A 24,419-nucleotide genomic window follows, 5' to 3' on the forward strand; every position below is an offset into this window, starting at 1 on the left:
AGACAGGTTGACAACGGCTGAGCAGTGCATGTGGTGTAAATGGACTTCAGCAAGGCACTTAACAGGGTTCCCCATGTTACGCTCATTCATAAAGTCAGGAATTATGGGATATAGGGAGATTTGGCTATCTGGCTTCAGAATTGGCTGCCTGACAGAAGGCAGAAAGTGGTTGTAGATGGAAAGTATTCTGCCTGGAGGTCAGTGTTGAGTGGGGTCCCACAGGGCTCTGTTCTTGGACCTCTGCTCTTTGTAGTTTTTATAAATGACTGGGATGAGGAGGTTGAGAGGTGGGTTAGTAAATTTACAGATGACACAAAGGTTGGAGGTGTCGCCGATAGTATAGATGGCTACTGCAGGCTGCAGCGTGACATAGACAGGATGCAGAGCTGGGCTGAGAAATGGCAGATGGAGTTCAACCTGGATAAATGCGAAGTGATGCATTTTGGAAGGTCGAACTCGAATGCTGAATATAGGATTAAAGACAGGACTGGAGGGCTTGCCTTACGAAGAAAGGTTGACTAAGCTCAGACTTTTTTCTCTGGAGAGAAGGAAGAAGTGATGAGACCTGATTGAGGTATACACAATAATGAGAGGAATATTTAGAGTCAATAGCCAGAGACTTTTCCCCAGGGCAAGATTGACTGGTACGAGGGGTCATAGTTTGAAGATATTAGGAGGAAGGTATAAAGGAGACATCAGAGGTAGGTTCTTTATGCAGAGAGTTGTAAATGCATGGAATGCATTGCCAGCTGTGATGGTGGAAGCAGAGTCATTGCGGACATTTAAGCGATTGCTGGATATGCACATGGATAGCAATGAGTTGAGGGCTGCGTAGGTTAAGTTACTATATTTTACATTAGGATTAAATCTCGGCACAACATGGTGGGCCAAAGGGCCTGTTCTGAGCTGTACTTTTCTATGTTCTAGGTCCACACCAACCCTCTGAAGACTAACCCACCCGGACCCATTTCCCTCTGACTAATGCCCCTAACACTGTGGGCAATATAGCATGGCTAATTCACCTGATCTGTACATCTTTGACTTGGGAGGAAACCAAAGCATTCGGAGGAAACCCCCGCAGACATGGGGAGAATGTGCAAACTCCACACAGACACAGTCACCCGAAGCTGGAATTGAACCCAGGTCCCTGGTGCTGTGAGGCAGCAGTGCTAACCACTGAGCTGCTGTGCCACTTGATCCTCTTGACAGAGTTGCATTCCAATTTTTTATGTGATGAGACAAAAGGAGCGATTGACTATAATGGAAAGGATGAATGAGTGGCTAGTGGAGCAGGAGAAGGAGAGGTAAGCGTGTCGGAAGCACAGAGGACAGGGAAGGTTTCGAATTTGGGAGGATGAGGTGGGTGAACATGGTTGAGCAGAAATGAAGCCCACAATTTTAAGACTTATAGCCTATGATCCTTGGTGAGATGTGTGAACAGGTGCAGAGGTACACTAAGTATGAGGTAGCAGAGAGATGATAGTAACACATTTCCCCGTTGAAAGTAGAAGATCATTGACCTTCACTCTGCACTTCCACTTCACCCACTTAGCTTTCCCACTTCACCCAGTTAGCGGCAGAAATGATGTCGACAATAGAATGTTCCAGCGGGGTGGAAGTGGCTGCCGTGGCAGCAACTACGGGATCGGGAGCGATGTGCAAGGTAGGTATCGTGTCGGTGCTGGTGATTGAGCGGCGCCGGTGGATCCTGCGATGGTCGTCTTCTCGACAGTTGTGGAGGTGGTTGGGTGAACGGTGATCGCGGAGGAGGTGTGGTCGACAGTGCCTGCGGGCTATGCCGTGGTGGTGGGGCAGAAGTGACATCATTGATTGCCCTAGTGGTCATGGAATGAGCGGCCAACTCTACACCTCTGAAGCCAGGCGCCAACTTGCAGACACCTCCTCCTATGGCCCCCTTGATCATGACCTCACCTCCCATCATCAAACCATCATCTCCCAGACCATCCACAACCTCATCACCTCTGAGGATCTCCTATCTATAGGCTCCAACCTCATTGTCCGTGAACCCCGCATTGCCTGATTCTACCTCCTGCCGAAGATTCACAAGCCTGACTGTCCCAGTCGACCCATTGTCTCAGCCTGCGCCTGTCCCACTGAACTCTTCTCTTCCTACCTTGACACTGTCCTGTCCCCCTTAATCCAGGAACACCCCACCTACATTCGGGACACCACCCACGCCCTTCGCCTCCTCCAATATTTTCATTTCCGCAGCCCCCAATGCTCCATCTTCACTGTGGACATCCAGGACCTGTACATATCAATCCGCCATGATGAAGGTCTCCAAGCTCAATTTCTTTCTCTCACACCGTCCCTTCCACCGACACCCTCATCCGCCTGGCTGAACTGGTCCCCACCCTCAACAACCTTTCCTTCCAATCCTCCCACTTCCTCCAACCAAAGGGATAGCCATGGGCACCCGCATGGGATCCAGCAATGCCTGCCTGTTTGTTGGATATGTGGAACAGTCCATCTTCTGCAGTTACACTGGCACCAACCCCCATCTGTTCATCCGCTACATCGTTGACTGTTTCTGTACCGTCTTGTGCTCCCACGAGGTGGTTGAACAGTTCATCAATTTTACCAACATCTTTCCACCCCAACCTATCTCGGACACCTCCTTCCCCTTCCTGGACCTCTCCACCACTGACTGGACTGCTAACTGACTAACCACAGACACATACTACAATCCCACCGACTCCCACAGCTACTGAAACTACACCTCCGGAAAAAACACCATCTCTTATTCCCAATTCCTCCGCCTTCACTGCACCTGTTCCCAGGATGATCAGTTCCACCTCAAAGTCCCAGATGGCCTCCTTCTTCTTCGATCCCACATGGTTGACGATGCCCTCCAGCGCATCTCCTCTACTTCACGCACCACCGCCCTTGAACCCCACCCCTCCCAACGCAACAAGGACAGAACCCCCCGGGTCCTCACCTTCCAGCCCAACTACTTCTGCATACAATGCATCATCATGCACCACATCCCCCACCTCCAAATGGACCCCAACACCAGATGTATATTTCCCTCCCCACCCCTAACAGCATTCTGAAAAGACCATTCCCTATGCCACTCCCTCGTCAGGTTCACACCCCCAATCAGCCCACACCCCACACCCCACTCCTGGCACCTTCCCCTGCCACCGCAGGAAGTATAAAACATGTGCCCACACCACTCTCCTCACCTCTGTCCAAGGCCCCAAGGGATCCTTCCACATCCGTCAGAAATCTACCTCCACCAATGTCACCTCCTGCATCTGTTACACCTGGTGTGGTCTTCTCTACATCAGGGAGGTAGGACACCTTCTTGCGGATTGTTTCAGAGAACATCTGTGGGATACCTGCACCCACCAACCCCACTGCCCCATGGCTGAACACTTCAACTCCCCCTTCCACTCCGTCAAGGACATGCAGGTCCTGGGCCTCCTCCACTGCCAAACTTACCACTTGATGCCCGGAGGAGGAACGCCTCATATTACATCTTGGGACCCTGAAACCACACGTGATAAATGTGGATTTCAACAGCTTCCTCATTTCCCTACCCCTACATTATCCCAGACCCAAGCCTCCAACTCGGCACCGCCCTCCAGATCTGTCCATCACTGCACCCTCTGACCTATCACCTTCTTCTTCACCTTCATCCACCTATCACTTTCCCAGCTACCTCCCCGCAAACCCCACCCTCTCTCCCATTTATCTCTCAGCCCTGACCCATAAGCCTCATTCCTGATGAAGGGTTTATGCCCGAAACGTTGATCCTCCTGCCCCTCAGTTGCTGCCTAACCTGCTGCACTTTTCCAGCACTACACTCTAGATACCTTTACTTTTGGTCAACAATATCCCTTTAACTTAACATTTGCTATTATGACATTGCCAATGAGGAGAATTTAAAACTATTGGTGAAATCAGCTTTCCTCTTTAGTGACACAGAAACAGAAGTTGCTGGAAAAGCTCAGCAAGCCTGGAAGCATCTGTGAAGAGAAATCAGAGTTAACATTTCAGGTCCAGTGACCCTTCCCTCATTATTGAATTCAGCAGAGACATGGATATCAAAACACTGGATTTTCAGTAATGAATTATCCTCCGTGAATAATGATTCTGTTACACCAAAAACAGAAATTGCTGGAAAATCTCAGCAGGTTTGGCAGCATCTGTGCAGAGATAATGTTTCAGGTCCAGTGACCCTTCTTCGGTAAATGACCACATTAGTTTATTTAGTTATTCTGTAGTAAGGGAAAGGAACTTCCTCCAAAACAGACCGAGGACGAGACAAAGGTAAACACACAGGCAGTGGTTCCAACAATAAAACTCACTCAGGACCTTAAAACAACTTCAACTCTCAGTTTCTCTCATTATATGTTCTGGACACTCATACCTTTTTGCTTATGAATTATTTATGCCACTGCCTCTCTCTGTCAATATTGATGCCCTTTGTATCTCTCTCTCTGTTGACTTCTCTCTCTGTTTGACTACTCACCCTCTTCAATTGCGCTCTCAATTAACTTTTTCCCATCTGAGGTTATCCTAACATTGTGTGCCTGAACTGTGTTCACCAGTGATTCTATTCTCATGCTATCTCACAGGCTATGTTATGTCATCAGGCTGGTACTCTGGTAGACTTCATTGTGAAAAACTCAGTCAATTTTGCTAATGTGAGACTTATTCTATGACATGCAACTTTTCCCAGATATCATTTAATTTTGGGATGTTCTGATTAAAATGCCAACACTGGCCGAGAGCTGTGTCTGGTACTCAACACTGACTGTATTGCTCTTGTGTTGCAAAGCACTGCAAGTAACCCACTGGTTTTGAAACGTGACATTGAGCAGAGATGGCTTATGAAGCTTGAATGCATTTATAAGAATTAGGAATAGGAGTAGACTATTCAGATCCTCAAGCCTGCACTACCATTCAATAGGATCATGGCTAATCCAGCATTCCTTGCAACCACTTTCCTACTCTTTCCCCATAAATCCTGAGTTATCTAACTAACTAAAGAGCTATCTATCCTATCTATCTATCCTATCTATCCCTTAAGTATACACAAGGACTCTGCCCTATAGCTCTCTATGGTAAGGAGTTCCAAAGACTTACAACTATTTACAGAAGAACATTATAACCCAATTCATTTCCATAATTCAAAAGCGTCACAGACATTGTGTACTGGACAATTGCCTTGAGAATCATTGGATATAATATTTAATCAGATGGCTGAGAATTTTCAACATATCCTGAGGAATACATATTCAGTACATTTTTGCGGACTTGAAGGAATTATTAGCCATGAGATTATCTGACAAGAGAAAATGTAAATGAATACATTTCTGTGCCCATCTTCTCTAGTAACACCAGAATGTCAGAATCTGTTTTGTCTCTCCACAAGTTCCAGCTATCCTGCCATACATTTCTACCGGTTTCTGCCTTCATTTCATTCATAACAGAAAAAGTAGAACGATGGACCACTATAAATGGTGAGTTCGGGACAATACATTTAAAGTAGAGGCTTTCGAAACTTTCTCACACCAGGGTGGTGTTTTTATATTCATTGAAATTAAATACATATTGGTGGAAGGCATTGTTTGGATGGTTAGTTAAGCACATATAAAGAGGAGACATAAAGAAAAATTGCTGGAAAAGCTCAGCAGGACTGGCAGCATCTGTGGAGAGAAATCAGGGTGCAAGTTTTGGGTGGAATGACCCTTCCTCAGACCCTAAACATTAACTCTGATTTCTCTTCACTGATGCTGCCAGACCTGCTGACGTTTTCCAGCAATTTCTATTTTTGTCTGATTTACAACATCCACATTTCTTTCTTACATATAAAAAGCAACTTACTAACATGAGAGTCAGGAGACATATCCCTTCAAAGTTTCACTCTGAGTGAACCCATTTCATAAAATTAAAACTGGCCCTGGTTTCCTCCTTCACTAACAAGATTATAAAAAGTAGAAAGGGCCTTAAGAGAATGGACATGTGTTGGATGATGCCTAGAAATTGGAAGAACTTCCTTCATTTTCAAAAAGATCCTTAATGTCCAACTGATTGGCAGAGAGAGTTTGGCTTTAATAGTCCATCTGAAATAGAACACCTGACATCATGCACAACATATTGCCAACTTAGATTGCGTGTTCCAGTCTTGGAATGGGATCTGAGTCACAGATTCCTCACATTCAAACGCTAACACAGATCAAAGCTGATAGTCACATCATCGTAACCAATTATAATCAGGTCATTCTAGCTGGGATTTGCTTTTAGTGTCATCCATAGTGAATGTGACATACCAGCTGAAATCATGTTTGATTCCTTTAGTGTAACTCCATGCCAGAATCAGCCTGCAGTTTGTGAGTTTAAATAGCTAATCCAGAATCGTATGGCAATTTTACATCCTATTCAGCTTAGTCTTGATGATTAATGGAACAGATTTATTGCTTATCACAATATTACATAACTCAGCTGATTTTTTTATGAGGCTTGCTGCAATTATTTAAAAAAGAATAGATCTGTAGTCAATTCTATTCCCTCAAGATCTGTCACCGATCTTCAAGAAGAATTCATGCACATATTATCATTCTTGTCTTGTTCTGTACCTGACAGTAAGTCAGTTAAGCGCCAATATGATGAGTAATTGTATTATGTTACATCTGAAGGAATATCCATCTGCAAAAGGTTAACAATAGTTTGCTTACATTGAGAAGGTCCTCAATGCTGGGTTGTTGAGTACATCATGTTCTCATATTTTTGCCCCAGCTTTAGTACTTGCACTCCCATGTTAGGTACAGTGCGATTTACATGTAAAATTAAACTCCATGAACACTTCAAGTAATATACTTGCCTCAATGAAGCAACATTTTCTTTTCCTTAGTTTTCTGCATCAGATTTCCACTCTTGGTGACTCAGTTTTGCCATAAATCATAAGCTGGTTTGCACTTCCTTAAAACCAGGCTGAAACTACACAAAATAATCTCTCAGAGAGGAGAAAGAAACCTCATTATCACAGACCAAGTGAATTGAAGGCTGGATTTAAAAAAACACTGTCCAGTCTATTGCGCTACCCATTTCCCCACAAGTTATGTTAATCAAAAAAGTTCTTAATTTTATAACATATCAAAGTGAAATGATGGATGAAGGAGCCAGTTTTATCTTCATGAAGTAGATTCATTCACAGAATGAAACATTGCAGGGGTATATCCATTCCTGTGTTAGTAAGTTCCTCTTTGTATGTGCTGAATTAGTCATCCAATAGAAGATATACAGAGCCAACCAATGGTTATATACAAAAATAATTAAGGATTAAATCATTGTCTAACCAGGAGAATGGAGGATGTAAAAACATAAAAGCAGAGTTAAACTGCTCTACCCCATTCATTTGCTTGTGAGTTCAGCAATGAATTGCTTTTCTGCATTACGGTTTGGCATGTGCTCACCCAGCTGCTCTGAAGACTGTATATTCAATTTCCATTCCATAGACCTGAGGACAGACAGAATTCAGGCGAACACTGTGATGCAGCACTGCTGTACTGTTTCACGATTGCAGAAAATACTATTTCTCTGATATGTTGTAAAACCAAATCCATTCTCTCAGGTAGAAGTATCAAGTTCTTTTTTACAATAGGAAGCAGGGGAGTTGTCCCTGTTGCCTTGATCAATATTAGTCCATCAACCAATACCAAAACAAACCATTATCTGGTCATTGTCACATTTTAGTTTTGGCTGTGGAAGTTTGCTGTGCACAATTTGGCTCCAACTAGTATTACAACAGTGGCAATGACTTAGAAAGCACTTAATTGATTGTAAAGTATTTCAGGCTGTCATGAAGAAGCAAAAGTTGCTGTATTAATGTAAGAATTTTCTTCACGTTGATTAGGAAACATCAATATGAAGGCAATCTGTTCAGTGATGTTATTAAGCACCCCTGGAGCAGGTGGGATTTAAACCTGGGTCTTCTTGCCTAGAAATAGGGACACTACCACCATGCCATTGGCTTTTATAGATTTTATTTAATCAGCTTGTTCAGACATTTTACTTCACACCTCTAGAGCAGATGAGAATTGAACCCAGGCTGCCTATTTCAGAGGTAGGAATACTACCACTGCACTACTGACCTTATTTTTTATTTTAATTTATTTTCTAATCTACCTGTTCAGGGATTTAATTACACATCTCCGGAACAGGTGGGACTTGTACCCAGGCCTCCTGGTCCAGGGTATCGGGACACTACCGCTGCACTACTGGCCTTTACATGTCACCCAATGTTACCGTCTTCAGATGTAACCCTGTATATAGACAGTTGATGAGATGTGGACACCAAGGAAGTTCTTTACTTTAATACCTAATTTCTTCTTCATTGTTATAAATGTGTTTTCTGTGCGATAGGGAAAGAGTCCTGATTCTCTTCCTCTGGAGTAAAATGGGAAATAGAGAAATTGAGGCTTTCTTTCCATATGTTTGAAGTTGTGAAGTTTTAGCCCCCTTTGAGACTCTATATTAAATTTAGAATAGCACTAAAAGAGATTAAAGGGTTGGGCAGCTCAGTGACTCAGTGGTTGGCACTGCTGCCTCACAGCGCCAGGGACCTGGGTTCGATTTCAGTTTCAGGCGACTGTCTGTGTGGAGTTTGCACATTGCCGGCAGAGGTATCCTCCTGGTTCGCTGGTTTCCTTCTACAATCTAAAGATGTGCAGGTTAGGTGAATTGGCCATGCTAAATTGCCCATAGAGTTTAGGGATGTGTTGGCTAGGTGCATTAGTCGGGGAAATGTAGTGGAATGGGTTTGAGTGGGATACTCTTTGGAGAGTTGGAGTGAACTTGTTGGGCCAAATGGCTGTTTCCACACTGTAGGGATTCTACAATTACTGGGAAATGTAGGTCCAACATTTTGGGCAACTTCTGCTTCCCCCTGTAACAGAGTATTATGTCACTGGGCCAGTACTTCAAAGACTTGAACTGATGAGATATGAATTCAAATCTCATCATGGCAGCTGAAGAGTTTAAATTCAATTATTTGAAATCTGTAATGGCAATCAGGAAACTAGCAAGAAAATCATTGGTTCACCAGTGTCTTTTAGGGAAGGAAATCTACCAGCCTGACCCAAGTTGGCCAATATGTGACTCCAGACCACAGCGATGTGGTAAATGCTTATTTACCCTCTAAGTCCTGGAAAGCCGTTCATTGTATTTGAGAGGGCGAAAATGTCGGCTCTCTACACTTTGTGAATGAATAAAAGAGGAGCATCGTTTCATATTACATTGCTGATTGTACAATGTGGATCACGTTAACATAGCTATTGAGTCATAGAAAGAGATAGCAGAAACAGACCCTTCAGTCCAACCTGTCAATGCCAACCAGGTATTCCCAAACTAAACTAATCTCATTTACCTATGTTTGGCCCACATCCCTCTAAACCTCTATTCATCACTCTCTCAAGGATGATTGGCAGAAAATACTTCCCCCATCAACTGATTCTACAACACTTTTCAATAAAGACAAATGCAACATGCACCCTGAAATTTCTCAGTTCAGTAAATGTCCAAAAATGCAGCAATAATACTTTGAACGACTAGCAAAGTAGTTACTCAATTTATTTTTAGTAATCTAAATTCCTGGGCCGCCATGACAAGAAACATCCCTGGGCTTTGTCATAAATTTTTTTAAAAATCAACCTGGCTCAGCTAATACCCCACAGGTTAAGCAAGTTTCTACCCTTGTCCTATCTGGCTTTCCGTGACTTGACGCTTAACACCATGAAGTGACACACACCAAGTGCGCGACTCTTGTCCTTGCTGAACTGGCCTGAGCAAAGCTGTTCAGCTGTCCTGCAGTTCACATAAAAGGAGACTCACCACCACTTTTTCAGGGTAACTGAGATGGGCAATAAATGCCAACCTTGTTAGGATGGTGTTTTAAGTCAGTGCCCCTTGGTTTAAAGCTAAGCAATGGCCTCACATTAGAAATCCCCATTGTGGTTCCAGATTGTGGGCTGTCCTTCAGCAATGGCATGGGAGGTCAGTTAGCACATACAAATACTAACTTAGCAATCTGTCTTTGATATTATGGTGTTTTCATCCCTGTTTACACCCCATAGGTAGCACACCCCACACACTCTGATTTACTTTTCACTGTGGTTATCTGGTATTATATATCACTGACAAAATATTTCCTCTCACATGTACATTGGAGAAAGCTGAAGGAATTTCAGGTTCCACATTGCAAAAACTAGAGACGGAAATCCTGTAGGCTATATAGCTACAGGTCAGAGGGTTACAGCGAGTAATATATGGAAAGTTGTGTGATTCATATTTTATAAATGGATGATTAGTATTTGCTGCAAGCTTTCTTTCAGTAAATAACAGTTTGGGATTCAATACCGAGGAATGTGTGGCATACTTGGGAAGGAAAGGATGACTTTTAACCCAAGGAGTTCAATTTAACAGGTCCCTCAACTGGGACATCTGACTTCCCAAAGGCACAACAATAATGCCTTTTCTTCCCCAGGCAGCTCAGGAAATTTGGCATGTCCATAAGGACCCTCACCAACTTCTACAAATACCCCATTGAAAGCATAATGTCTGGGGACATAACGGCCTGGTATGACAATTGCTCTGTTCAGGACAGTAAGGAGGTTAGGTGCACAGCCCAGGCCTTCACAGAAGCCAGCCTCCCATCCATGGTTTCCATTTACACATCTCGTTGCTGCGGAAAGGCTGCCAACATCATCAAAGAGCCCTCCCACCCTGGTAATGCTCTCCTATAACCTCTTCCATCCGGCAGAAGATACAGAAGCTTGAACACTCGCACCAACAGGTTCAGGAACAACTTCTTCCCTGCTGTTATTAGATTGACAAATGGACTCTCTAACTTCAAATAATGTTGACCTTGTTAACGTTGATCTTGCCTTGTGCACATCCTGTGCAGTGTAACCTGTATGCCTCACTCTGTCCGAGTTCTTTTTCACCCTATGATCTGTATGTCCTTGATTAGTATGATCTGCCTGTATTGCTCACAAACAAAGCTTTTCATTCTACATAGGTACACATGACAATAAATCAAATCAATCAATCTGTTGTGACCAATGTGTTAATTTCCAAGTATTACTGTTGTTTTTAACTGTTTCTATCGTCTGGAAGGGGGAAGGCTTATTAAATCCAGTGTCTGACCTGGCCACCATCTATCTGCTTGTCCTTGTCTACACAACAATTTTCCCAGCGGCAAGCATGGTGTTTGGCAAGAGAGTCTGCCAGCTGATGCCCAGAAATGGGTGATTAATGGAAACACTGTTGAGAGTACCAGGCATCATTTCCTGCATAAGCCGGCATTGGCAAGGAGGGCAGGCACAGGGGAGATGCTTGGCTTTCTGCAAGCCTCTTCCCGAGCTCATTGGAGAGCACCTCCAGTTTCCCCACCCCCACTCAAACCCCAGCCCAGAGCCTCCCTCGCTAACACCACAGGCACTCAAAGCAATGAACTGGGGATGCCGAAGAGGAGCAGAAATTGCTAGAGAAGCTCAGCAGGTGTGCCAGCATCTGAAGAGAGAAAGCCAGATTAACACTTCAAGTGCAGAGTTCTGAAGAAGGGTCACTGGAGTCCACATGTTAATTCTGTTTTCTTACCACAAATGCTGCCAGACTTGCTGAGTTTCTCCAGCAATTTCTGTTTTTGTCTGGATGGTGAGGAGTGAATGGGTCCATATAGTCATCACTAATGCTTTTCATCACGGGGTTGTTCATATACCATTTCTGTGTCAACTGGAGATTATCTGTCAGATCTATTGCTGTATGAATTAACAATGCTATTGTGTGCCAACTTAAATTTTTTTAAACATTTTCTGTGTTTTTGAGAGTAAACCGAATTGAGAAAAGACTCCTTTAAAAGAGTTTTTAAAAAGCTTGTGGAAGGGATTGCTGTACTACTAAAAGCAAGCTGCCCAGACTGTTTCAACTGGCAGTAGAGATTTAGGTGCAGACAAACTAGCACCAGGAAGTGTGTACAAAATGAGATTTGACCAGCAACAAGTAACTGATTGGTCTGTAGTGTAATCCAGTTGTCAATAGCGAAAGCCTCTGCCGACCAACAACTATATGATTGGCTACCAGGTAGCCCAGCAGCTTGTAGGTGTGAATGAGATAATCCAAAGCCTTGGAACCTCTGGAAAAGAGATTTCTACCTTTTTAACTGCAGTAAAATCACCTCAAAGCTGAAGAGAGTCCACTTATTCTCCCCGACCAGTCCCTATAGGCTATTGCTTTAAAGCCGTTAAGTCAGAGACTTTGTAAGTTCTGAGGCAGTCGCTCTGTGCTTCCTGAAAGCAAGTGAAAGCACCTGGAGATCCTGGCAAGCCAAAGGGATCATCTCGGAGAACCCTGTGGACACAGAGTCACAGAGCTGTACAGCGTGGACCACTGAACATTCTTCCCAGTTTTGTGTGCGTGCCTGTGTGTACAGGGGAATTTTTATAAGGTGGTTGGAATTTTAACTAATAGTTAAAAGTTAATGGGTCATATGTGTTTACCTATAACTAAAATCTATTTATTTTGTGATAAATAGTAATTCTTTTGAAGTGCAGAGCCTTGCCCATGCTTTCTATCGATCTGAGACAGGTGAGTTGGGGAATTCTGCATATTATTACAAAGTCTTTAATTTTTGAGATGACCCTGACAATAGCAGGGCTTGATTTACAGTACGCTACCCTATGAGATGTGACACAATGAGGAATCAGGTTGGTGAGAGACAAACTAGACAGAACTTGGTCAATTTTCTTCAGCAATTCCAATGTTCTTAGCGAAGGCAGGCTCAATGGATCAGTTTAAGCTTCCTACCAGGGCAGGGTGCCTGAGGAAATAAAGACTCAGGAACCACAATGAATTCCAGAAGCAAGTGGGCTGCAATACGTTCTCTACTTCTTTCTCAATCAGTTTGGAATCAATTGCATATACAGTATCAAAATCGAAGGTAGAAACTTGTATGGCAACAGCAGTTAAGAGGAAACATCAAACTATTATATAAATGGCAAGCAAACAGCACAACAAAGTAAAAGTCCAGATCATTACATGATGGCCCGACAAAATCAATAATTCCTAGTGAGAATCCTCATGAGGTCCATTTAGAATGGAAGTAGATTAAGAGATCAGCAGTTTTGCAAAGGCTATGCCACAAAGAAAGCCAATGCAACAAAGTTTAAATCTTCTTTGTATTTTTACCCTTTTTAATGCCACAAAAGGCATTAAGCTAAAGAGGAACACAGATTATAAAATGTGAAGTGTAAAGGGCAACTTTTTCACACAGAGGATGGTATGTGTATGGAATGCCGTGTATGGAATGTAGACTCATTCCTGATGAAGGCCTTATGCCTGAAACGTTGATTTTCCTGCTCCTCGGATGCTGCCTGTGCTTTTCCAGCTCCACACTCTTGTTATCTGCAGTCCTCACTTTTTTCTCCCTGTGTATGTAATGAGCTACCAGCAGAAGCCGTGGAGGTTGGTACAATTACAACATGTAAAACACATCTGGATGGGTACATGAATAATAAAGTTATAGAGGGATATGGACCAAATGCTGGCAAATGGGATGAGATTAATTTAGGATATCTGGTCAGCATGGTTGAGTTGTCTCCATGCTGTACATTTTTATGACTCTATGTGACCTAGAATCTGGGTCGAGACTGTGGTGCTGGAAGAGCACAATAGGTCAGGCAGCATCCGAGGAGCAAGAGAATCGACGTTTTGGGCATTCCAAATTAAGGGCTTATGTCTGAAACATCAATTCTCCTGCTCCTCAAATGCTGCCTGACCTGTTGTGCTTTTGCAGCACCACACTCTCGACTCTGACCTCCAGCACCTGCAGTCCTCACTTTCTCCTAGCGATCTAGAATCTGGCAGTAGGTTCGATATGGCACCCTGTGTATCGGTGCCTTTGCGTTTTGAACCAAAGAATTAGAAACTGGAGCCGCAGAACATAAGGAAGAATTTCCTGTCTCTATTAAAACAAATGATACGTTTGAAGTTCTGTTTAAGAGCCACGCACTTGACAATTGCAGATTCACAGGCTTGAATATTGAAATACCTCACTGAAATTTTTGCTGAATTTAACAAAAAAGATGGAGAAACAAGACATCATCTTTGGCGTACAATTTCCTCCTACATTATGCATAAAGCATGAAATATCAGACAATGACAGATTTTCACATTAGTGAATGGAGGAATACATGGAGCAATATACACAGCACCTGCTCAGCTGTGCATTCACTAAAGTTAATTTACCAGCCTGTCACACTTTACAATTTCAACAGGTGTCCTGGGATAATTATAACAGCAAGATTACAATTTTCAAATAATATTTCTGACAAAGATCTCTGATTCCACCTCATATTATTACACCTAACAAGTCATTCTGCAAAACCATTATTCTTGCATATTCTGCCCTTTACTGTCTCAACCATCAGCGCCATCATTAGATCTCACTCACACATCTCAGTGCTGTTTCGGAAATCATGCTGCCTTAAAATTTGCCAGTACAGAACCTTAATAACAACATTCGTTGTGCACAGCTCTTTGTATGCAAAAATACTCCGCGATAATTCTGAAATATGGTTTGACATTATGTAAAGACAAGTAATTCTTGAGAGATTTTTGAGAAAACAGTACTGGGTTTTAAGTAGAAATTAAATTTTTATCTCCTTTTTCCTCAGGAGGTGCTGGCCCCCATTGGGCATAGTTCCATAAAAGTGGCTACTCCTCAAGTGTGAATCCCAAACAATACTGGGAAGCTATTCTGCTAAAGAAGGCATCGCCGCTTAGCATAATCATGTCCTCTAATGTTATCCTCTGAGAAACATATCTTTCAGCTGGACAGAATCAAGAACAGGAGCTCTTCCTGATACCCTTCCCTTAGATTGAAGGCATTGAAGTCAATGTTGACACCCAATGTAATTGGCTTGACTGGAAACAGTTACATAAGGACAAACTACTGACTGAACCTCAGATCTTCCTAGTGTGGAAGGGGATCGACTCACTTCCAACTTTCAGTCTCCTCTCTCTAACTAGAAACCTCCCCCCCCCCCCACTGAATGTTACCATGGTGATATCATGACTCCATAAGGGGTTGATCTGAATAGTTATACTCTGGAGTGCAGTGAGGGGCTGGGAGTGCAGCTCTCCAACCCTTGTGTAAAGATTAGAAAAAGATTTTCATTTTTGTAGAAAAAAACACAATATTTCAATTTCCACACACAGTGAATTAGTGACAGTAGTTATGTAAGTAAGGGCTGGTAGCCATTTTGAGCATGGTTTAAACATCACCTGCTTCATTGTATCACTTTCTTTAATCTGACTCACACAGTAAATTTTATTTGATTAGGACCTCCTGCAGTTCTACTTCAAAGAAGAATCCTCAAGTACTAGACTCTGACATGCCAATTCAATTATATTTTGTTTAAAAGGAGCATTAATTTTGCTGTTGTCGTGTAAAGATTGTCAACGCCTGTGAATGCCGTGTCAAATAAAGGCTCCCAGTGCTAGTGAATGGAATACTTCTGCACTGAGCTCAATACTTAATGCATAATCCCAAATGTCAGATGTCAGACAAAAGCTAGCTCTAATAGTGTCAACACACGGTAAGGCTGATTTTAGAAGATGGTAAGGTCAGAAGATGGCTATCATAATGACATCTAAAACCCATCTTGTTCATCAGTGGGCTTTACAGCTGTCAATCTGGTGTCCTGAGCTGGTCTGGTCTATTTGAGACTCCATGCCCAGAGCAATGTGTTTGACTCTCAACGTTCCTATGCATTTGCATCAGACTGCTTTAAAAACCTCTTCTAAAAAAATAAAACAGAACAGACCACCAAGTTGGAGGCACCTGAGAGGCAACCAAAGGCCCTCTCAGCCTATGCGGCCCGGCAAACTTGTCTCACCAACATTGGGGATGTGCCAGTGTTGGGAGACTGGTCCCATGGACAGCTTGACATGGTCAAGCTCACATGATTATACCCATCAAGCAAAATCCTAGATTCTTTGTCCACCACTTTTGGGTACGTCTGTCTTACTGGCAGGACACCAGAGGTGGCAGCACAGTGGTTTGCAGTCAGGGATCAGTGGCTCTCGAAGTACTCAATATTGACTCTGGACTATCCTGGCATTTGGCCAACTGGGCAAGGAAACCTCCTGTAGACTATCACCAATTGTCTCCCCTAGTGTCCACCCCTAAGGGTGACCCAGTATACCACCAATGTCCTGGCTAAATCTTTAAGGACCTATCTGCTGAATTAAGCTCACAGCAGGTGATGTGAAAACAAACATGAAGACAAAACCGAATTGGTTTCATCCTCCCCAATCTGCCTGTCACAGATAAACTGCTCACGACTGGGTGGGATGCTCTTTGGAGGGTTGGTGTGAACTTGATGGGCCGAATGGCCTGCTTCCACACTGTAGAGGATTCCATGACTGTACTGACAGGAATAACCAACACGTGGTCCTTGTGAAGACAAATCTGCATCTTCACACTGAAGGCATTCTATCGTGTTAGAAATATAGAATGTAGGGATAGGAGTAGGCCATTCAGTGTTCCAAGACTATTCAATATGATCATGGCTGATCATCCAACTCGGTATCCTTTTCCCAGTTTCTCCCCATACCCTTTGATTCCTGTAGCCCGAGATATTGATTCCTATAGCCCTCCTTAGTGAAAGCAATGTGGTATGGCACTATGTGCTAAATGGGATGGATTCAGTCTGGATTTAGCAGCTCAAAACTGAGCATCCATAAAGTGCTGCAGAATCATATTTCACCACAACCTGTAAGCTCAAGAACTGACAAATTGCTCACTTTACCATCACTATCGAGCCAGAGGACCAGATCTTGATTCAATGAGAAATGTAAGACAAGAGGTCCGGAGCATTGTGTGGTATTCCCAAATAAAACAGAGCACCAACCCGGTAACCTAAGACTCAAGGCTAAACAGTGGAATTAAATTTGTTGTTGACAAAGTTAGCTGTTCCAAAAATCAATGTGCAATCCTTCCACATCCAGTGTTGAATGATAGCGGGCATCCTAAATAAATAACTGAAGGAGAAGACTGCATAATATCTCATGATAGCAGAGCCCATTGCACGAGTACAAAAACAAGGCTGAGGAATTTGCAGTAACCTTCCACCAGAAATGCCAGGTAGATAATCTCTATCAGTCTCCTCCTGAGGTTGTCAGAAACAGAGACACCAGTCTTCACACAACTTGATTACTTCCAAGCGATAAAGAAATGGCTGAAGGCACTGCGGACAGCAAAGGCTACGGGCCTTAAACAACATCCCGGCTGTAGTATTGAGGAATTTGCTCCAGAGCTTGGCTTTGCCTTAATCCAAGCTCATTCCATCAGAACAGGATTGGCATCTCCTGACAATGTGGCATCAAGAGACCCTGGCAAAATTGAAGTCAGTGGGAATCAAGGCAGGGCAGTACGAAGCTGGCTGGAGACATCAGCACAAGACAACAAAAATATGGCTATTGGAGGGCAACCACCTCAGTCCCAGGAGATCGTGAGGGTTTTGCATCAGTGTCTTCAGCCCAACCATCTTCAGGTGCTTCCTCTATGATCTTCCTTCCATCGCATCGTCAGAATGGGGATGTGTGCTGATGACTGTGCCATAATTAGTACCATTTGCAATTCCTCGGATAACAAAGCAGTCTGTACCTCCATGCAGAAAGACCTGGACACATTCCGAGCTTTGAAATGATAACTAGCAGATAATAATCATGCCAGACAAGTGCCTGGCTTTGACAATCCCCAACAGCCGCCTGACCTTTAAGCCGACACACTGAAAACAGATTCATCCACCAGTCAGCTCATTACGATTTGTGGGATAGTTGCTGTCTTTGCTTACAAGTGAGAAGTCACTACACGTCAAAATCAATTCATTCCTCATGAAGCATCCTTAAACTTCACTGAGTGACTTGACAATATGCTCTGTAAATGCACACCTTCCTCTTCATTACTGTTCTAGTACAATAAAAACTGCACCACTTCAATTTTGATTAGTGATGTGCTGATAATGATACCCTCAAATAGAATAATGAGCTAGAAATGAGGTTTTAGCTTTTTAGCATTGGGATAAACAAGACTACAATTTCCAAATGCCCCTATAAAATGCGTACAAGTGCATGGACTCATGCACCAGTTGTTAGTTATCTGTCAATCACAAGGAAGGAATTTACAATCCTACTCCATTGCATTCCATATTTTGTTTGATATTTTTGCATCTCCGTCCCCATCAGTCTATCTCAGCCTCGGTGAGTTAACACCCTCACTACTCTTCGCAAAGACGCTGTTTCTCTGTCATTGCTTCTCCCGTATCTGATATTGCTGACCTACTGCGGCAGAAGGGTCTATCATTTGACCAGCTTTTCCCAACAAATGGCAAGACAGATCGGAAACAAAGTCATAAAGGTTTCACTATCGCCCCTCTTGCACATTTGATGGCTAAGTGGGTTTCATAAAATTTGTCCAATACTTTTTTAAAAAGAAAACAACACTAATTTGTTATTAAAACCTATTTTATCAGCAACTATTTCTTAGGTGGAAGTCTCTGTTTTTGGTCACTCACACAATTGTTTGCTGGACTCCAAAAAGGCATCAGCAATGTTGTTCGGTCAGAAGAAGTGAAAAAGATACGACATCTCTCAGACCTCTCGCAACGCCATCAGTTTTTATACAATTCATTCTGTCACATGGATTAGAAGCATCTTATAAAAAGGTGTCCCACAAGAAGTATGAAATATTGCATCAGCTTCCACTTAAGGAACTGTCAACACCTTTTCACTTTCCAAATTCATTCACAAGCAACCTATTGAATTTGTCTTTCTATAATAAGCAGATGTAGCTTGACTTGTTAACTGAGCTTTTGGTCATCAATCCTAATGTCTCCTGACATGGCTTGTTGTCATATTTTGTTCCATAATGTCACTGTGAAGTGACCCACTGTGTTTTATTAAATTAGAAGATGTCATATAAACACAAGTTATCATTCAGATGTGACTGATTCTCTTGCAAACATCATATCTTTGAAAATGTCTATGCGCAAAAACCGAAGCTAGTATTTTTATTATATAGATTACTCATCTTAAAATATTTGCATCTGTCCTCCAAGCAAGCAAAAAAATCATTACATTGGAGGGAAATTTTCTTCCTGCTATTCCCTGCTTTTTTTTTTAAGTCTTTCCTCACCTCTAGAGCTGACAAATTGGCAGTTTCGGCTGTCTGCGTAGAAAGTGATGTTAAATATAATTTGGCCCAATATTATTCAAAATACATTTCCCCATCCCTTACAAAATCAATTCACTCGAGAGACAAAATGTTCACTATTTACAAGTCAGGAAGTTAGGTTAGTTAAGACTTTAAGTATTTTGAAATAATTGCTTGTCTAAGAGATACAGAAAACTAGGAAAGGCATTCAGATCACCCCAATTACATCAGGCTTAAAACTTATCCATGGACAAGATCTCCTTTGACATATGATCAGCTTATTTGTGTGCCCATTGTTGTGTTCTTCCTATGGAGATCTATGCTCAATCAAGAATTGGTCTGTTATTATCCTGCATGTCTCGAACAGTGTAACAAATCAATAATATGCAATAAAATCAGTGACGGCCTTTAAATGAGTTATTCCATTTTAAAAAACTGTTTCGGCACTGAGAAATTGCTTCCACTGAAGGGTTTGCTGTCACACATTTGAAAGTTAATTTTGAGAAATCTGTCGAGTGACTTTCCATGCTGCAACATTTACCTAAGGAGCAAATTAATACCTTTTTTTACTTTATTTCAGCAATTGCTCATTTGTTAATTGTTCACTTAAATGGGCCACCCTGTCTCATAAGTCCTATTGTAATGTAGGCCATGTGAAATCATGATCTCCTGACCTATTATTGCCAAAAGAAGCCAACTAAATACAACTTTGTTCTTATTCTACAGCTGTTTGCAAAGTGTAGTGAAGCAGGGCAGCATTGAAGAGAACATTCGATGCCTATAATAAGAGTGTGGAAGCTCAGACTGAGATTCTGTTAGATTGCAAAATTGACAGTGCTAGTGTTCTCTTTCAAATTAGTATTGGGAAAACTCTGGGAAAGTGCACAGTCCAGAAAGACATCACCAGAAGAAAGATAAAAAAGAATTTGCAAATCACCTTTCCACTGATAAAAATGCCACATTTCAGCACCTCTTTCTTATCTGAACGTATGCAGTGCAGTGTACTTAAAAGTTGACCTAAGGTTTCTGTGATAAGTGACAATGACTAATCTGGGTCATTGCACCTGACTACAATTGACAAGCATAATGGAGAATAAAGGTCACATACAGGACTTTTAAAAAATATTTAAAATCATCAGAAACAGCTAGATTTCCCAGTTTAAAACAGGAATTTTATTAGTCATATCACCATCATTTGCAAGCTTCTCTGGAGCATAAAACAAGGCATTTATACAACTCAACTTGAGAAAAACCGAATTATCTTTCAGAAGTGACCCTCTGCACTGGTTGAGAACAAAATAAAGGTGGAAGGGATGTTCAAAGGCAATCTGATTATAACATTTCAACCATCGGATTTACTGTGTAGCTTTTATGAAGTAATTCCAACCACAGGGATTAAAATATTTATGACTTCCAGCAAATTGTCACTGCACCCTAAAGAAGATTTATTCTGTAGCTGGTCATTAATTTGAGTCAGGGGCTGGTGGAAGTGGCACATGAAGCCCAGGGAAACATTTAACTCATGCCCCCCCCCCATATACTCGTCCCCAAACAGGCACACATTCTGAAGGATCAATAAAGGGGATTTGAGACCAAACCTGCCCACTTCATAACGTATTTCCTCCACTTTACTTTTCAGGTCAGCTTCCAAACCAGAACGACAGCAGCTATGTAAACTCGCCTTCAGTTTATCTTCTCCCAGTTACATTGATAAATCCTTTATTTATTGGTAAACCCCCAAACTAAAATACATTTAATGATCAGGTTCTTTGTCGCTGCAGTAGATGATATCAGATGTGAAAATATTTAGCCTTTCTTTTGCAAATACACAAATTACAAATATTCTCCAAAACAAAACAGTCCCTCTGTGTTTAAAGCTGAATATAATGAAACGCTGTTATTTTTGTCAGTGCTGGGAGTGTTAGATTAGGGAAGAATAAACAGCTCAGTTAAATCACAGTTATATCCTCAAACAGTCAGCGCGCTATTGAAATGGAATGGGAAACATTGGAAGACACAAAATGTGACACAAGTGAGGGAGGAAGGAATCTTTGGTAACAGTTTGGGGTTTCGGTTTAGGAAATGAAACTAAATGTGAAGGCTAACACAGACTGGAATGGATCAACCCAGAAGAATGAAGTATCTTTGGACCTAGGAACACACTGGGACGTTCTTGCTAATGACAAGCTGCGAGGAAAGGCTATCTGTCGGCCATGTAGCTGGACAATTGTGTCCAGAATGGAGCATTTGTGAACTCAAGAGTAACATTATAAAGTGCAGCTCCAAAAGCAGCAAGCGTTCAACTCGTCAGGACGAAAATTGTGACTGACAAAATACGAAAAATAAAGATCAGCTCGCCTCTCCCTGATCTTGGAAAAGTAACAAATAAAGGTAACCTCAGAAGTGTGTCCAGATTTTGGGGAGGGGAGTGGGGGCGATGATGTGAAATCTGGCGCCGGCACATTCCAGATCTCCGCAGTATTATGTAATAGTGAGGAATTAAGCTCTGTTCTTTACGCACACTACCTCTCCAAATTAAATAGGGGCGACAATCAAAGCTAAATAACCGTTCAGCCGGAACTTGACTTTTGCTGTGGAAAATCTTAACAAGGAATACATGTCCCAAAAATCCAGCCCCTCACACAAACACACACGTGCAAACACACCAAAACTGACTAAGTAGATGTATTTTTCACTGGCACCCCCAGAGCAAAGTGTTGTCCACTGTAACTCTGTCAGTAACTACTTTATGCAGACGAGGGTGCTGTTGCACAGTCGAGTTCTCTTCATCCATGTAACACATTTAAACCCCAACACAGTTCTGACAAAAAAAACAAAATCTGGATTGCTATCAGTGGAAGTTCATTTTTTAAAAAAAAAATAGGTCCATCTGTTAGAATATTTTGAAAATAAGAGGATTTAAAACAAAACAATCCGCTGTGTCGTCTGGACCAGTCCACAATCACACTGCAACAACAATTCGATTTTTTGACTCAGTCACAATTTTCTTTCAGCGGAATTTTCTTCCCATTTAAACACGTTTCCAAACAGAATGACAGCTCCTCCGGCTTTGTACGTTCCAACTTTGTTTCAATGTATAAGAGACAACACACACACACAAACTGAATCCAGCCCAAACTGGGAGCATGACGGCAACAGCCCCAGCATTGGTCACCAGACACGTTTGGAAAATTTTTAGCCAAAACCTAACTCAAAATGAGTCAACGTTAAATGGTATTTTAGATTGCCGCTTTTAACCTAAGAGCTTACAGACAACGTTTGCAGCTAGCACATTGCAAACCTGTGACAGCACACCGAGATATAATACTTACTTTGTGTGGTGGATGTGTGGTCTAATTCCTGCGGCAGCTGTCCGGTTAAACGTGTCCCAAGATTGTGTTATTTATAAGAGCAGATCAAAGTGATTGGAGACCCCTTTAGCGAGTTCTCTGCTCTGTTTGGATGAGAAGTAAGTTGCTCCAAATGGACCACTATCCTGCGAACCATGAGCATCAGTCTCTTCAGCGAGCCACATGTGCTGCTCTCCGATCAGTCGCTGGATGGTGTTTGAGTCAGTACGAGACTGAGTCAGGCGAACACTGTTACTCAGAGAGAGACCAGCGAGAGGCAGAGCGGTGCAGCGCAGGCTGGGTATACACTGACTGCAAACGATGAGGCAGAAACTGAGGAGGGGGATGGTTCATTCGACACCCAACACTAGGGGACGGTACATTACACACCCAACACTGGGGGGAGGGTACGTTACACACCCAACACTGGGGGAAAGTACATTACACACCCATCACTCGGGGAAAGGTACATTACACACCAAACACTGGGGGAGGGTACATTACATACCCAACACTGGGGGAGAGTACATTACACACTCAACACTGGGGGAGGGTACATTACACACCCAACGCTGTGGGAGGGTTCGTTATACACCCAACACTGGGGAGGGTATATAACACATGCAACACTGGAATAGGGTACATTACACACTCCAACACTGGGGACGCTACATTACACACCCAACATTTGGTGGAGGGTACATTACACACCCAACACAGGAGAGGGTACATTACACACCCCACACTCGGAGGATGATACATTACACACCAAACACTGGGGAGTGTACATTACACACTCAATACTGAGGAGGGTAAGTTACGCATTCACCACTGAGGAAGGGTACATTACACACCCGACACTAAGGAGGGTACAGTACACACCCAACACTGGGGTTGAGTACGTCACACACCCAACACTGGGGGAGGCTATATTAAACACCCAAAACTGGGGAGGTTACATTACACACCCAACACTGTGGGAGGGTACATTACACACCCAACACTGGTGAGGCTACATTACACAGGCAACATTCAGGGAGGATACACTATGCAACTAATACTGGGGAGGTTACATTACACACCCAACACCACTGTAGGAAGGTACATTACACACCTAACACTGGGGAGGCTACATTACACACGCAACACTCAGGGAGGATACATTACGCACCCAATACTGGGGGAGGATACATTGCACACCGAACACTGGGGGAGGGTACATTACACACCCAACACTGGCAGAGGGTACATTACACACCCAACACAGAGGAGGGTACATTAACACCCAACACTGAAGAAGGTACATTACACACCCAAAACTGGGGAAGGTATATAACACACCCAACACTGGAATAGGGTACATTACACGCTCCAACACTGGGGACGCTACATTACACACCCAACAGTTGGTGGAGGGTACATTACACACCCAACACAGGAGAGGGTACATTACACACCCAACACAGGAGAGTGTACATTACAAGCCCAATACTGAGGAGGGTACATTACGCACTCACCATTGGGGGAGGGTACACTACACACCCAACACGAAGGAGGGTACAGTACACACCCAGCTGGGGTTGAGTATATTACACACACAATACGCGAGAAGGGTACATTATACACCCAACACTGGGGGAGGGTACGTTACACACCAAACACTGGGGAGGGTACATTACACACCCAACACTGTGGGAGGGTACATTACACACCAAACACCGGGGGAGTGTACATTACATGCCCAACACTAGGGGAGGCTACATTACATACACAACACTGGGGGTGGATACATTACACACCCAACACTGGAGGAGCGTATATTA

General features: G+C 42.8%; 1 protein-coding gene across 4 annotated transcripts in view; it reads right to left on the reverse strand.

Moving 5' to 3' along the window:
- LOC140483624 (caM kinase-like vesicle-associated protein) overlaps nt 1–22,894 on the reverse strand; it is a 155,025-nt gene extending 132,131 nt beyond the window's left edge. For 2 of the 4 annotated variants that reach the window (XM_072581912.1, XM_072581913.1), the window contains exon 1: nt 22,579–22,894. The gene's annotated coding sequence lies outside the window, so the exon portion shown is untranslated. Of the gene's footprint in view, nt 1–17,157; nt 17,177–22,578 lie in introns of those variants that run through there. The other 2 variants (XM_072581915.1, XM_072581914.1) reach the window with 2 other exon arrangements.
- Nucleotides 22,895–24,419: the final 1,525 nt, after the last annotated feature.

The sequence above is a fragment of the Chiloscyllium punctatum genome, chromosome 12 (assembly GCF_047496795.1).
Source record: "Chiloscyllium punctatum isolate Juve2018m chromosome 12, sChiPun1.3, whole genome shotgun sequence".
In the NCBI taxonomy this organism is placed as follows: domain Eukaryota; kingdom Metazoa; phylum Chordata; class Chondrichthyes; order Orectolobiformes; family Hemiscylliidae; genus Chiloscyllium; species Chiloscyllium punctatum.